This window comes from Herpailurus yagouaroundi, unplaced genomic scaffold (assembly GCF_014898765.1).
Source record: "Herpailurus yagouaroundi ecotype Mexico unplaced genomic scaffold, PumYag 162, whole genome shotgun sequence".
Taxonomy (NCBI): domain Eukaryota; kingdom Metazoa; phylum Chordata; class Mammalia; order Carnivora; family Felidae; genus Herpailurus; species Herpailurus yagouaroundi.
This window is the reverse complement of record NW_024412403.1, coordinates 51,770,807-51,783,936: the sequence shown is the minus strand read 5'-3', so window position 1 is coordinate 51,783,936 and position 13,130 is coordinate 51,770,807. Positions and strand designations below refer to the sequence as shown.

Here is a 13,130-nt window from a genome sequence, read left to right as displayed (position 1 = left end):
TATTGAACCATTTTAGCTTTGATATTTCATCTCAGTGATGTGGACTTTTTATACCAATTTGCCCATTTTATTGAGTAAATATTTTATGCTTTTGGGGCTGAGGGACAATAAGTTGTCATATTTTGTTGTTCATTTTCCTGATAATAATTCCTTATTTGGGGTGTGTTCTTGGAAAATAGACCGCTATCAGAGCATCAGAGGCTATTTAGAAAATTGCATCTCTGAGCAGTGCTTCTTAACTTTATAAAAGCCTAACAAAAATATAATGGCCATAATACTCTGGGTTCTGAATTAGAGCAGAGTTTCAGTGAACCCATAAATAGACCATTTCAATAAGTTTATTCCAAAATAAATTCCTGGGAAATTGCTGCATTATAGAGACAAATATCAGAAAGATTTTTTTCAATGAATCAAATAATTAACCAACTAAAAATTAAACTGAGAATCTTTAATTCTATATCAAAATCCATATAAGTCACTGTATATCAAAAATTAATTGGTTCATAGTATTTATTAATACCCAAGAAAACAAAGAATTACAAATACTCTCTGACCATTTCTTTTTAAAGAGAAGCTGTAGAGAAATAAACATTTAAATAGTAATACCAGCTTGAAAATAATGTCACAATAATAGAATTCAGAGAAATGAGAGACAGCTATGGGCCAAAACCATTAGGGAAGAAGATTAGATTCAACTGAGCTGTTAAAAAAAAAAAAAAAAAAAAAAGATTTAAATGGGTAAAGAATTTGGAGTGTGTGTGTGTGTGTGTGTGTGTGTGTGTGTGTGTGTGTGTATTTTAAATGGAGAGAGCATTGAAAGCCTAGCATATTCCATACTTTGGGCTAAATGTTGGGCATATAATGATTAACAAGATCTGATCCCACTAATTCAGGCACAATGATTTATTATATTTTTTGGTAAGAGAAGTGTTATGATGGAGGCAATGAACAAGATCTAGTTGAGTTGTGAGTCATTGTGTCTGTTATGCTGAAGGAATTCAGTGTGGTTATATATTTTGGCTAAATGATATTGGCTAAAAAATTGGCTAAAATGAAAGGTTAATACATACATATGGGGGGTGGATAAAGTAGGCAAGATTGGTTGGGGTCATCATATTTTTGGAGGGTATGTTATATATTGGCTAAAATGAATGTTAATACATAAATATTGGGGGATACAGTAGGCAAGATTGGTTGGAGTCAGATTTTGGAGGGTATGTTACAGTTTTATTTTTCTCTTGTATCTTTTTTGTTTTTTGTTTTGTTTTTCTCTTTTTGGGATAACAAATGTTATGCAGAATTATTCTGAGATAGGTTTGGCTGTATGTGTACCTGTGTGTGTTAAAAAAATGTAAAGTTTACTATATTAACCAGTTTTAACTGTATGACTCAGTAGTGTTAAGTATATTCATGTTATTATGAAATAAATCTTCAGAACTTTTTTGCCTTGAATAATTGAAACTTAACGTTTACTGAGTAGCAGCTCCCTTTTCTCCCCCTTACATATCCCCTCTATGAATTTGACTATTTTAGATACCTTACATAAGTGAAATCATGCAGTGTGTGTTCCTCTGTGACTGGTTTATTTCACTTGGCATAATATCTTTCAAGTTCATTCATATTTTCTTCCTCTTTTTTTAAAGCTGAGTAACATTCCATGGTATGTATTACTACATTTTCTTTATCCATTAATCTGCTAATGACTATTTAGGTTATTTTTATGTCTTGACTATTGTGAATAATGTTGCAGTGAACTTGAGAATGTTAATATCTCTCTGAGATTTTGTTTCAAATTCTTTTGGATGTATACCCAAAGGTGGAATTGCTTAAGCATATTGTAGCTCTATTTTTACGTTTTTGAGGAATCTCCATATTGTTTTCTATAGCAGTTGCAACATTTTACAATCCCACCAACAGTGCACAAGGGTTCGGATTTCTTCACATACCTGCCAAAACTTATTTTTCCTTTTATCCTTCTTTTCTCTCTTCCTTCCTTCCTTCCTTCCTTCCTTCCTTCCTTCCTCTCCCCCACCCTCTCTCTCTCCCTTTCTCCCTTCCCTTCCCCTTCCCTTCTTTCCCTTCCCTTCCTCTTTGCCTCCCCCTCCCCTGCCCTTCCTTTCAGTAACCATACTGATGGGCATGAGATGATATTTCATTGTGGTTTTGATTTCCCTAATGATTAATGATTATGATTATCTTTTCATGTGCATATCAGTCATTTGTAAATCATCTGTAGAGAAATGTCAGTTCAAGTCCTTTGACCGTTTTTTAATCAGGTTATTTGATTTTTTAGTTGTTGAGTTGTAGGTGTTCTTTATTCCAGATATTAACCCTTTATCAAATATATGAATTATAAATATTTTCTCTCATTCTATAGGGTGCCTTTTCATTCTGTTGATTATATCCTTTGATGTGCTAGGATATGACATTTATATGGTAGCTCAACTCCCACATACACAGGACATAACAATGTATAGGAAAGATCTTGCAATTATACTGCACAACTACCCACTGTGTAGCTATCCGTTACTCCAGAACAATGATGTTCAAAGTTTACATACAGAGAAAGATCTTGAAAAATGAAGATTTTGATTAAGTTTGATTAAGTTTGATTGAGTTTCTGCATTTTTAGCAAGCTCTCAGGTGATGCCAGTGCAGTTAATCCAATGACCATACTTTGAATAGCAAGACTTTCTAAAATAGTTGACTTAAAGTTTTTATTCATATGAATTTTAATATTCAATGTGAGTGAAATGATAATGGAAAGCATAATTTTAAGTTCTGTAGCCTTTTACATGCGCTATCATTTTATGGATTAAAAGACATTCATATTTCAACTTGGACTTGAAGATGAGAGACCCAACATCAAACTCCTTCATGAAACTGGTGTGTTGATGAATGATGTGTTCATTCACTATAATACTCTGCAGATTCATCCAAGCTGTGTGTATCACTAGACAATTCTTTTTCATTGCTGAGTGGTATTCTATGGTATGTGTGAGCCACAGTTTATTTAATATTCAGCTATTGAAGTCATCTGAGCTGATTATAGTTTTAGTTACAAACAAAACTACTAAAAACATTTATGTATACATTTTTGTGTGAACATAAGCTTTTTCTAGGATAAATGTCCAAGAGTGAGATTGCTGGGTCGTGTTGTAATTACATGTTTAATTTTCTCAGAAACTGCCAAATTGTTTTTCACAATGTAAAATTTTCAGGCTTTATATTTTATATTCCTACTGACAATGTATGAATGATCCACTTTCTCCACATCCTAGATAGTATTTGGTGTTGTCATTACTTTTTATTTGGCCATTCTTATGGGTGTGTGTTGATATCCTCTGTGGTTTTAATTTGCATTTCCCAAATGGCTAATGATGTCATACACCTTTTTATGTGTTTACTTGCCATTTGTATAACCTCTTTAGTGAAAAGTCTGTTCTTATCTTTTGCTCATTTTATAATTGGGTTATTTTTTAGCTGTGTAGTTTTGAGACTTCTTTATATATTCTGGCTTCTGGTTCTTTGTCAGATTTGTAACTTGCAAATATTTTCTTCCACTTTACATGGATTTCTGTAAAGCAAAACTTTATACTTTTCATGAGGTCTAATTTATCAGGTTTTCATTTTATGGATTGTGCATTTGATGTCAAATTTAAAACCTTTTGCCATATGCCAGTGATTTATCATCATTTATTATTTATAGTTGTACATTTTGTATTTATCTTCATTACTCATTTGAGTACATTTTGTATAAGATGCAAGATTTAGGTTGAGGGTTTTATTTATTTTTTGTTGTTGTTTTTGTTTTTTGCCTATGAATACCCAGTTGTTCCAATACAATTTGTTGAAAAGGCTAACCTTCCTCCATTAAATTACTTTTATTAGTTTGTGAAAACTCAGCTGAGTCTATTTGTGTGAGTCTTTTTTGTGTTATTATTTTCCATTGATCTGTGTACCTAATCCTTCACCAATATCTTAGTGTCTCAATTGCTATACCTATAAAGTAAGCTTTAATTTCAGATAGAGACTCTTTTTACTTTATTTTTATTTATTTATTATTTTATTTATTATATATATTATTTATTTATTATTTAATTATTACAGATCCTGTGCCTTTCCACATAAATTGTAAAATAAGCTTATAAATGGATACAAAAATCTTGTGGAACTCTGGTATGTATTGGATTAAACCTATAGTCAATCTGGAAAGAACTGTCACTTTTCCTATGTTGAATCTTTCCATACACAGACATGGTTTATTCTCCTTTTACTTAGGTCTTGTTGATTTCTTTTATTCACATTTTGTAATTCACACATAAAGACTCTAAACATGTTCTACCAAGTATAAACTTAAGTATTTCTTTTCTTTGGCATGATTATAAATAACATTTTATCATTTATGTGATTGGTTTTTCTGTGTCCCTTTTATATGCTGCAATTTAGCTGAACTTACTACTTCTAGGAGCTTTTTTTTATTATTAATTTTTTATGTACACAATGACACCATCTGCAAATACAAAGTTTGGTTTTGTTTGTTTGTTTGTTTGTTTGTTTGTTTGTTTTTCCTGTCCTATCACCATGGCTCCTATTTCTTTAGCTTTACTTCTGTGGCTGGAAATTCTAGTACTTTGTGGAATAAGATTGGTGAGAGCAGGCATTCTTGTTTTGTCCTCAATCTTTAGAGGATGTCATTCAGTCATACACCATTAAATACAATATCAGCCGTAGGTTTTCTGTAGATATTCTTTATTAGGTTGTGGATATTCCCGTAATTCCTAGTTTTTTGGGCATTTTTTTTTCTTTTTTAAAGTAGGCTTCAGGGGCGCATGGGTGGCGCAGTGGGTTAAGCGTCCGACTTCAGCCAGGTCACGATCTTGCGGTTCGTGAGTTCGAGCCCCGCGTCAGGCTCTGGGCTGATGGCTCAGAGCCTGGAGCCTGTTTCCAATTCTCTGTCTCCCTCTCTGTCTGCCCCTCCCCCGTTCATGCTCTGTCTCTCCCTGTCCCAAAAATAAATAAACGTTGAAAAAAAAATAAAATAAAGTAGGCTTCACACCCAGCACTGAGCCTAATGTAGGGCTTGAACACAGAACTTTGAGATCTGGGTCAAGATGTTGATAGGGTAGGATTGCATTGATTTATTTTCAGATATTGAACAAGCCTTGCATGCTTATAATAAATTTCACTTTGTCATGTTGTATCATTATTTTTTATACATTTTAGGTTGGGTTTGCTTACATTTTGTTGAGAATTTTTGTGTCTATGTTTATGAGACATAGTGCCCTAGCATTTTTTTCTTCCTCCTTCTCTCTCTTTATTCTCTTCCTTCCTTCCTTCCTTCTTTCCTTCCTTCCTTCCTTCCTTCCTTTCCTCTCCTCTCCTCTCCTCTCCTCTCTTCTTTCTTTCTTTTATATTTTATTTGCCTGGTTTTGATATCAGGGAGCTACTAGCATCATTAAATTACTTGGGAAGATTTTTTCATCTTTAATATTCTGGATGAGATTGTTTAAGAATTAGTGTTAATTCTTTTTGCTTTTCAGTTTGGCAAGTTTTTTTTTTTTTTTTTCAACGTTTATTTATTTTTGGGACAGAGAGAGACAGAGCATGAACGGGGGAGGGGCAGAGAGAGAGGGAGACACAGAATCGGAAACAGGCTCCAGGCTCTGAGCCATCAGCCCAGAGCCCGACGCGAGGCTCGAACTCACGGACCGCGAGATCGTGACCTGGCTGAAGTCGGACGCTTAGCCGACTGCGCCACCCAGGCGCCCCTGGCAAGTTTTTATTGATCTAACTTTAAGCTTACTGATTCTTTCTTTGGCCTTGTTGAGTCTAGTGATGAGTCCATCAAAGGCATTCTTTATTTGTGTTACAGTGTCTCTGTAGTGTTTCTGGATGTGTCTATTACTCTAGATTTCCAGGTAGCAGTTTTCCCTACAACCTCAGTCCTCTGATGCATCCAAGATGGAGGGACTTCTGGGTACTTTTCAGGTCAAAATCAAAGTCCTTATTTTTTTAAAAATTGAGTGTAAAAAATTTGGTAATAAAAATATATATAATTTATTCATTTTTAATATATCCTATAATTAATTTTTAGTAGATATAGGATAGACAGTTTTATTCAAACAAAAAGTTTGATAGGAATGTCCTAGAAAACACAACAGGAATAGTCATTGTAAGCTTTCAAAATAATTTAATCAGTCAAATGCACAGAACTAATCCAAAAATTGTTTTCTGAATGTTCTCAAAACTAATTAACAATATAATCTGTATAACCTAGTACAGTGTTTAGTTAAATATTATATAATACCATCTGCTTCATGTGTGTGCTAATTTATAAATTCCTTGGAAGATGAGATATGTTTATACATTTTGTATATCATTTAAAACAACCAAATATTTCCAAACACATCGTATGTTCCGTAAAATACTGTGAAAATAGATTAGGATGTGATATACCCAAGTATGTGTCTGTTGAATGTTGGAGAAAGCAATCCTATTCTTTCCATTGTGTCTTTTATCTGTTCTCTCAAAATATACTTGATTCTTACCCAATTATTAGAATGCTGTTTTGTAAAACATCACAGTTTTAGCTTTGCACAAGGATATCAGTGGTTTATGTATACATTTTAATGGTGCATTTCTTTATACTTGTATATTTTGCTCTATGTTGACATTATTTATCATACTTGAATATTGATTTGTTACATATATTCTGTGTAGAAAAAACACTTGGTCATTCATTAAATTTTTCATTCAATTTCATATATCATGAAAGGTAATGATTTTATATTCTGAGTTACTGATTGTAATTTATTTATAGTTATATGTGCAGGGGTTCAGAATGAATTGTCCCAAGATATGTCACTTTGGCATGCAAATTATTTTGAGCTGAAAATTATCAAGGCCCAAAAGATTCATGAAGAAATTTTGACCTTCCCCCAACTGGCTAAAATAATTTAGATAGAGTATCTGCTCCAGAAAGGGAGCTATCACCATAGAGACTTACATTATAATATGAAGTAGGTGTAGTAGACAGGGAGGAATTTAGCAAAGTCTGTTTGTTAAAATTCTTGTTCCATTGTTTCTGTTAGGCCCAGCTAACAATTGTTTAACAAAGATTTCCTCTTTTTAATCTTCCTGTGAATCACTTTCTTTCCCTTTGAAGTCCCAGACCCCTACCTACTTCTTATTTCAGAATGACATATACACCTCATTTTGCCTGACTAATTGGTTTGTACAATGCAAGGCTATAGAATGTAAACATGAAAGATCTGCCTTGTTAAGTATAATAGACAGTTTCTATTATCAAGTACTTGTGACACTTTCAGCTTTGATATTTTCTCTTTTGAAAGGAAGATAATATTCTTAATTTGTTCCTTGGAAATATTTATTCTGATTACCAAAGTTAATTAAATAATTATAAATATTTGTAGTGGCTCTTTAAGCTTAGAAAGCAAAAGTATTATTAGTTGTGCATTATAGCATCACCAGGTTTATGTCCATGAAAATGGACGTTTTCAGAAAATGAACCATATTTAACATTTAGTACAAGTAATGTTGACAGTTTTTAAAGAAATGAAGAAAGAGCTAAAAAAAATTACCTTGTAGTTCAACAAGTATTTATGGAGCATTCATTACATAGAAGGTAATAGATTAACTGCTGTGGAAATTTATAGTGATAGACCAGTCATGGACCATAAAGTAGGGAAAGATGATGGAAGGAAAATGCTCTTGACTAAGTACCTATTAAAATAGGGTGTACACTGTTAGATGCTTTGCATAAATGTTTTTGTATTGTTTTTGTTTTTGCTTACGTATAACAATAGTTCAAGTAAATAAACACTCCCATGTTTGTTAGTTGATAAATATTTGTTAACTAAACAGATTTTAAGGAATAAAACACTTTTATCAAATAATGACAGGCAGAATTTTAGCTGCATTCACAGGAGGGAAAGTTTGCTTCTAGAACAGGTGTGAATTCTAGGAACACTTAAGAGGTGAGTTGGCACTTTAAATAGTCTCAGAGATGTGTAGGATTTGCACATATCTTGATGGAGAGAAAGCCATTCCAGTAATTAATGGAAGAGTGATTGCACTATAGTGATTAGTGTGATTTTCCTGAAAAGTGAAGTCTTTGGAATACTGGGCAATATCGATGAACAAGTAGGTTTGTATCATTGTTTTGAAACAGTTGATTCAGCTTAAGTGTTTCAATTCTAAGTTATAGGAAAGTGAAGCCCCTGGAATATTTCAGCTGAGATGAGCCATGAACACAAATGTGTCTCAGGGTGTTGAGTCTAGCAATGTGTGAGAAATGAACTAAGTCAGGAAGTGGCTGGAGGTGAGATCAGTTGAAAGATATTAAAATATCCCAGGATATAGGTAATAATGACCTGAGCTCTGATAGCAACATAGGAAGGGAGATGTGGGGCCAAGGCAAGATAAATTATCAGACAGTATGTCTCAGACTCTATCTAGTCCCATTCATATCTATCCTGCTAAAATGCATGTTGGCTTTTCTTCATACAACTGTGTGTGAAGGCAAATTTGAAGTTAATAATACTCTAACTTTCCAGCATTGTTTCTTCTTTAATTTCATTATCACTATGTGGAAATTATCTTTAATTTCTCCATTTTTCTATGTTAGCAGTGGTAAAACATAAATCAAATGACATTTACAACAACCTAAGTATATACCACAAGCCAAGCAGCATAGTTTGCAATGATAGTGATAAAATGCAGTCTATTTTATTTCATTTTATTTTATTTTATTTTACTATTTTATTTTATTTTATTTTATTTTATTTACATTTATTTATCTATTTTGAGAGACAGAGAGAGAGAGAGAGAAAGGTAGAGAGAGAGAGAGGAAGAGAGAGAATCCACACTGTGAGCGTAGAGCCTGACACGGGGCTCCATCCCAGGAACCATGAGATCATGATCTGAGATGAAATCAAGAGTCAGATGCTTCACTGACTGAGCCACCCAGGCACCCCCAGTCTCATTTTAAATCTCCTAATATGCTTGATACAGAAGCCTGGATTTATATAAAAGGTTTTTTTTTGGGGGGGGTCTGTCATTTCTAAATTCATTTTGCATTATGTTTCTAATCAGGTTCGTCACAAGTAATTTTCTTTTCTTTTCTAGCCTTCTTATTCAAAATGTGTATGGTTATCATTATAAAATTTTCCTTAAAGATAATACTTTGATTCAAACATGCTAAGGGGTTATCATGAATATATAACTCAGACAAATAAAGCAAATGTCAAACTCAATTTGGCAAATCGACAGAGTGTCTTACACAGACACAAGAGGAGTATTATCAGATTGCTCCTACTCATTGAAAAATGTCATAAGGTGTGTTACTTCTAACATGATTAATGAAAATGATATATTTGTGCCATTACAGTTTCCTGGAGCTTTAAAATTTCCTATACAAGCTGTAAAGGTGTCAAAAAAGGAAAGGAACTTGAACAGTGATGCCCCTTTGAGTATTTTTGAAGCAATTCAGTAATATTTAGATGTTTATAAAAAGGTGGGTTCCAGGCCTCTTTAGGATGTCTCATCCACCCTCACTTAGCTGTTTTCTCCTATACTGAACTTCTAACGATGGGTGTAATGGAGAGGCATTGGAGAGGAAGAGAGGAATAATGGGTGTGTGGACATAATTAATCTCTTCTGCATTTTATATTTTCAAAATTTTTCAACACTTCACAACACTTCTTTACATATATCTCATATCAAGAGAGTTGTTAAAATGGTTTAAGTTTCATTAAGGGGTAAAGCAGCATGATTTTCAAGAAGATCAGTGTTATGTTAATTTTTGAACCACTGGAATCATACTCAGATGAATATATACTGAAGATGAATCATACTCAGATGAATATATATTATTATATATATAAATATATGTATATATGAATATATATTATTATATATAAGCAAGAATTAGAAAGCTTTTGATACTTTTACTTCTTTATACAACTTCTTTATATTTTCAGGCTTCTCATACTATTTACATAGCCAGAGGATAAAATAGCATTTTCTATGTATATGTTATATATTGAGACAAAAGACATAATTATTGTATACAGTAGTGTTACTGAAGTGATCTTTGCTTCAATCTAAATTGCTTCTTAGCACTTAAGTTCAAGGGCATTTTGCTAAATGAAATAAGTCAGACATAAACAAAAATACTGTGATTTCTGTTATATGTGGATTCTAAAATAAACAAAACAAAACACCCAAAACAAACAAACAAACAAACAAAATATGCAAACAAAACCCAAAGTCATAGGTACAGAAAACAGATTGGTGTTTGCCACAGATGAGGGTTCGTGGGTGGAATAAATGGATGAACTACTTTTTTTATTTGTTTGTTTATTTTAGTTTAAATAAAAATATATAGTATATTTAAATCAAATTAAATATTAAGTGAAAATATCTATCCATAAACCAAAAGAAGGACAGACTTGTTGAACTTCTTTATATCCATATGACTAAATTCTTTGCAAAGCTTATAGTAATTATACACACTGTATTTCCTATAACATATTTACCAAATTTCTTTCTTTAGTTATTTTAACAGAAATATCTTTTGTTATATTTATTCAAAGATAATTCTAGGATACTTACAATTCATTAATTATATTTTTATTACCAAACTTTTTTTCTGCCCAATTAAGCCTGATAGTCAAGCTTCTGAAGTGCCATTAATCTTATTTATTGGTGGAGGTAATAAAGTCAAATGTTTCCAAGAGTCAGGCAATAAGTAAGATGAAGGAGGTAAAATAGTGTTATAGAGACATTATATGAAAACCGGAAGTCCAAAACTCATGTTCAAGCAGTCATTGCCATGTTATAATTTAGGACTAGCATTGCTTGATATACTGTTTGTTTTTTTTTCCCCCAAAGAATCCAGAAATCCAGAGCTTTATAGATGAAAAGTGAAATGTCAAGATTTTATTATTATTTTTTTAATTCAAACAAAACATGCTGTGTGTCATATCTCTCTCCTCTCATAGGCAGCCAGTTTTTCTGGAATGTCATGGGTTACTATAATTTCTGGCAATAAAATTCATGAATAATTATGTGATGAAGGCAAACACTGGATCTGCAAACTGACAGTTACTCCTATTAAAATTTATTTTGTTGTTTGTTTTATTTTTTTCTGTTTTGTGTGTGGATGTTTGTTGTTTTTTGTTTGTTTTTGCTTTACTCTTCCTTACTTTAGCTTAGTAGTCACCTATCTGTCAGGCATTATATAACCATCTTGCGTCTGACTTGATGTTAAGGACTGAAATTATGGCAGTGAACCAACAATGACACAGTTCCGCGTCTTTTTTTAGAAAAGCTAGACAATAAATAAGTAATTAAAAATCATGGTAAGCCCTGAAAGAAAGGAGCAGGGAAGATAGCAGCTGTGGTAGCAAATGCGGTGAAGCTTCTTGATGACCAGAATTACAAAGATGCCATGAGCAATGCCATGGATATAATATCCACCTCTGTGCTGAGCCCAGTGTGTGCCTTCCTTTCTTGGACTCACAGCCTAGAGTATTCCAGAGCAACTGTTATCTCTGGATGGGAAAGAGACACCAGGGTCCAGGATTGGCCTCTGGGTACCTGTACTCCTACCCTGTCCTACGTATGGCTACCATATGTACTGTGCCACCAGAAAAGAAGTGGTTCCACCCTTGTGAGGATCCGGACTTTTTTTTTTAACCATCTATTAAACCAGACACAGACTAGACCCTGAAGAAAAAGGGGTTGATCTCTCAAGATGGCAGCAGTTTAGAGGCTCTATTGCGCACTGACCCCCTGGAGAAGTGAGGTGCTCTAGATCCGGAGAGGATGATGACAGCCTGGGTAAGTTTCCTGTGACTGACAGTTGAGCAGGAACATGGATTCTAGGACCAGATGACTTCCTGGATGACCCTGATGATGAGGACTGTTAAGAAGACATTCCCAGGTGTCTGGGTAAGGGGGAAATCCAAGGGTAGAGGTGTGGACAGTGCCTATACAAATCTGGACACTTCCATCCGGGGATCAGGACAAGCCCTGTGCCTGTGACATTTGTGGACAATGTTACAAGAACTGACCAGGCCTCAGTCACCACTCCCACTTGGCTAAGGAGCAGGGTGAGGATAAGGAAGACTCACAGCCACCCACCCCAGCTTTCTGAGATCAGAGGAGCAGAAATCTAAGAAGGGTCTGGACAGATTGGCCCTGCCCAATCTGTCTATGGTGACTTCTGCCTCAAAGATCAACAAGAAGACAGGGCAGTCCAAGGAGCTGGTGTCTTGTTCTGATTGTGGCCACTCAGAGCACCTGTCTTTCCTGAACTTCACCCTGGTGACGATGGCAGCTGTGGAGACCTGCTGCTGGCAGTGCATCTAGCACAAGTGCTGCAACATCTGCAGCACCTTGGAGACACTGTGCAGCACCTTGGAGATCATTGTGACAACTGTGATGGTGGCTACCATATGTACTACCTCACCCCATCCGTGTCTGAGCCTCCTGAAGGAAGTTGGAGCCGCAGCTTGTTTCTGGACCTGTGGAAGGAGAGAGTTTCCATCTACTGGAACCAGAACTCCTCTTGATATGCTCCCCACCCCCACTGCCTCCATACCTCTAGGGCTGTCGTTCTCTTCCTCTCTTGTTTTTCATGCCCACCTTTCCCTCTTCTTTCGCAAGTGCAGAGAACCTCGGGTAGTTGTGCTAGTCTGCTTTTGGCAGCAGTAAGCTCAGGTGGCAACTCTGCCCCCCTCTGGCCACCGGGAGATGTTGGATAATGTGCCTGTTTTTTAACTCCATGAAAAAGTCTACCTCCAAAATCCCCTTTTGTTCTTCCTAGACATGCAGCTCCTGCCCCTAACTGAATTGGGAGCCTCTGCCTCCTGCTCTGTGTATCTTGGCTTCTGGGTCACAGGGAGGCCACATAGACATCCCTTTCTTCCCTTGCATGCTCACTAGCAGCTGGGAAGATCTTCACACCCTGATCCCTCAGTTTTTTGCCTGGGGACACTGAGGTGGAGTAGTTGGCATGGGTGTGGGGGTGGGGCACTCCATGCCAGGACACTCTGGAGTGGCCTTCCCCTTGGCTGTGGGCAGGCCCTAATTCACTGTCA

The 13,130-nt window shown here is 35.1% G+C and overlaps 1 pseudogene; it reads left to right on the top strand.

Moving 5' to 3' along the window:
- Window positions 1-12,700, top strand: part of LOC121036506 (zinc finger protein ubi-d4-like) — a 108,460-nt pseudogene extending 95,760 nt beyond the window's left edge.
- Window positions 12,701-13,130: the final 430 nt, after the last annotated feature.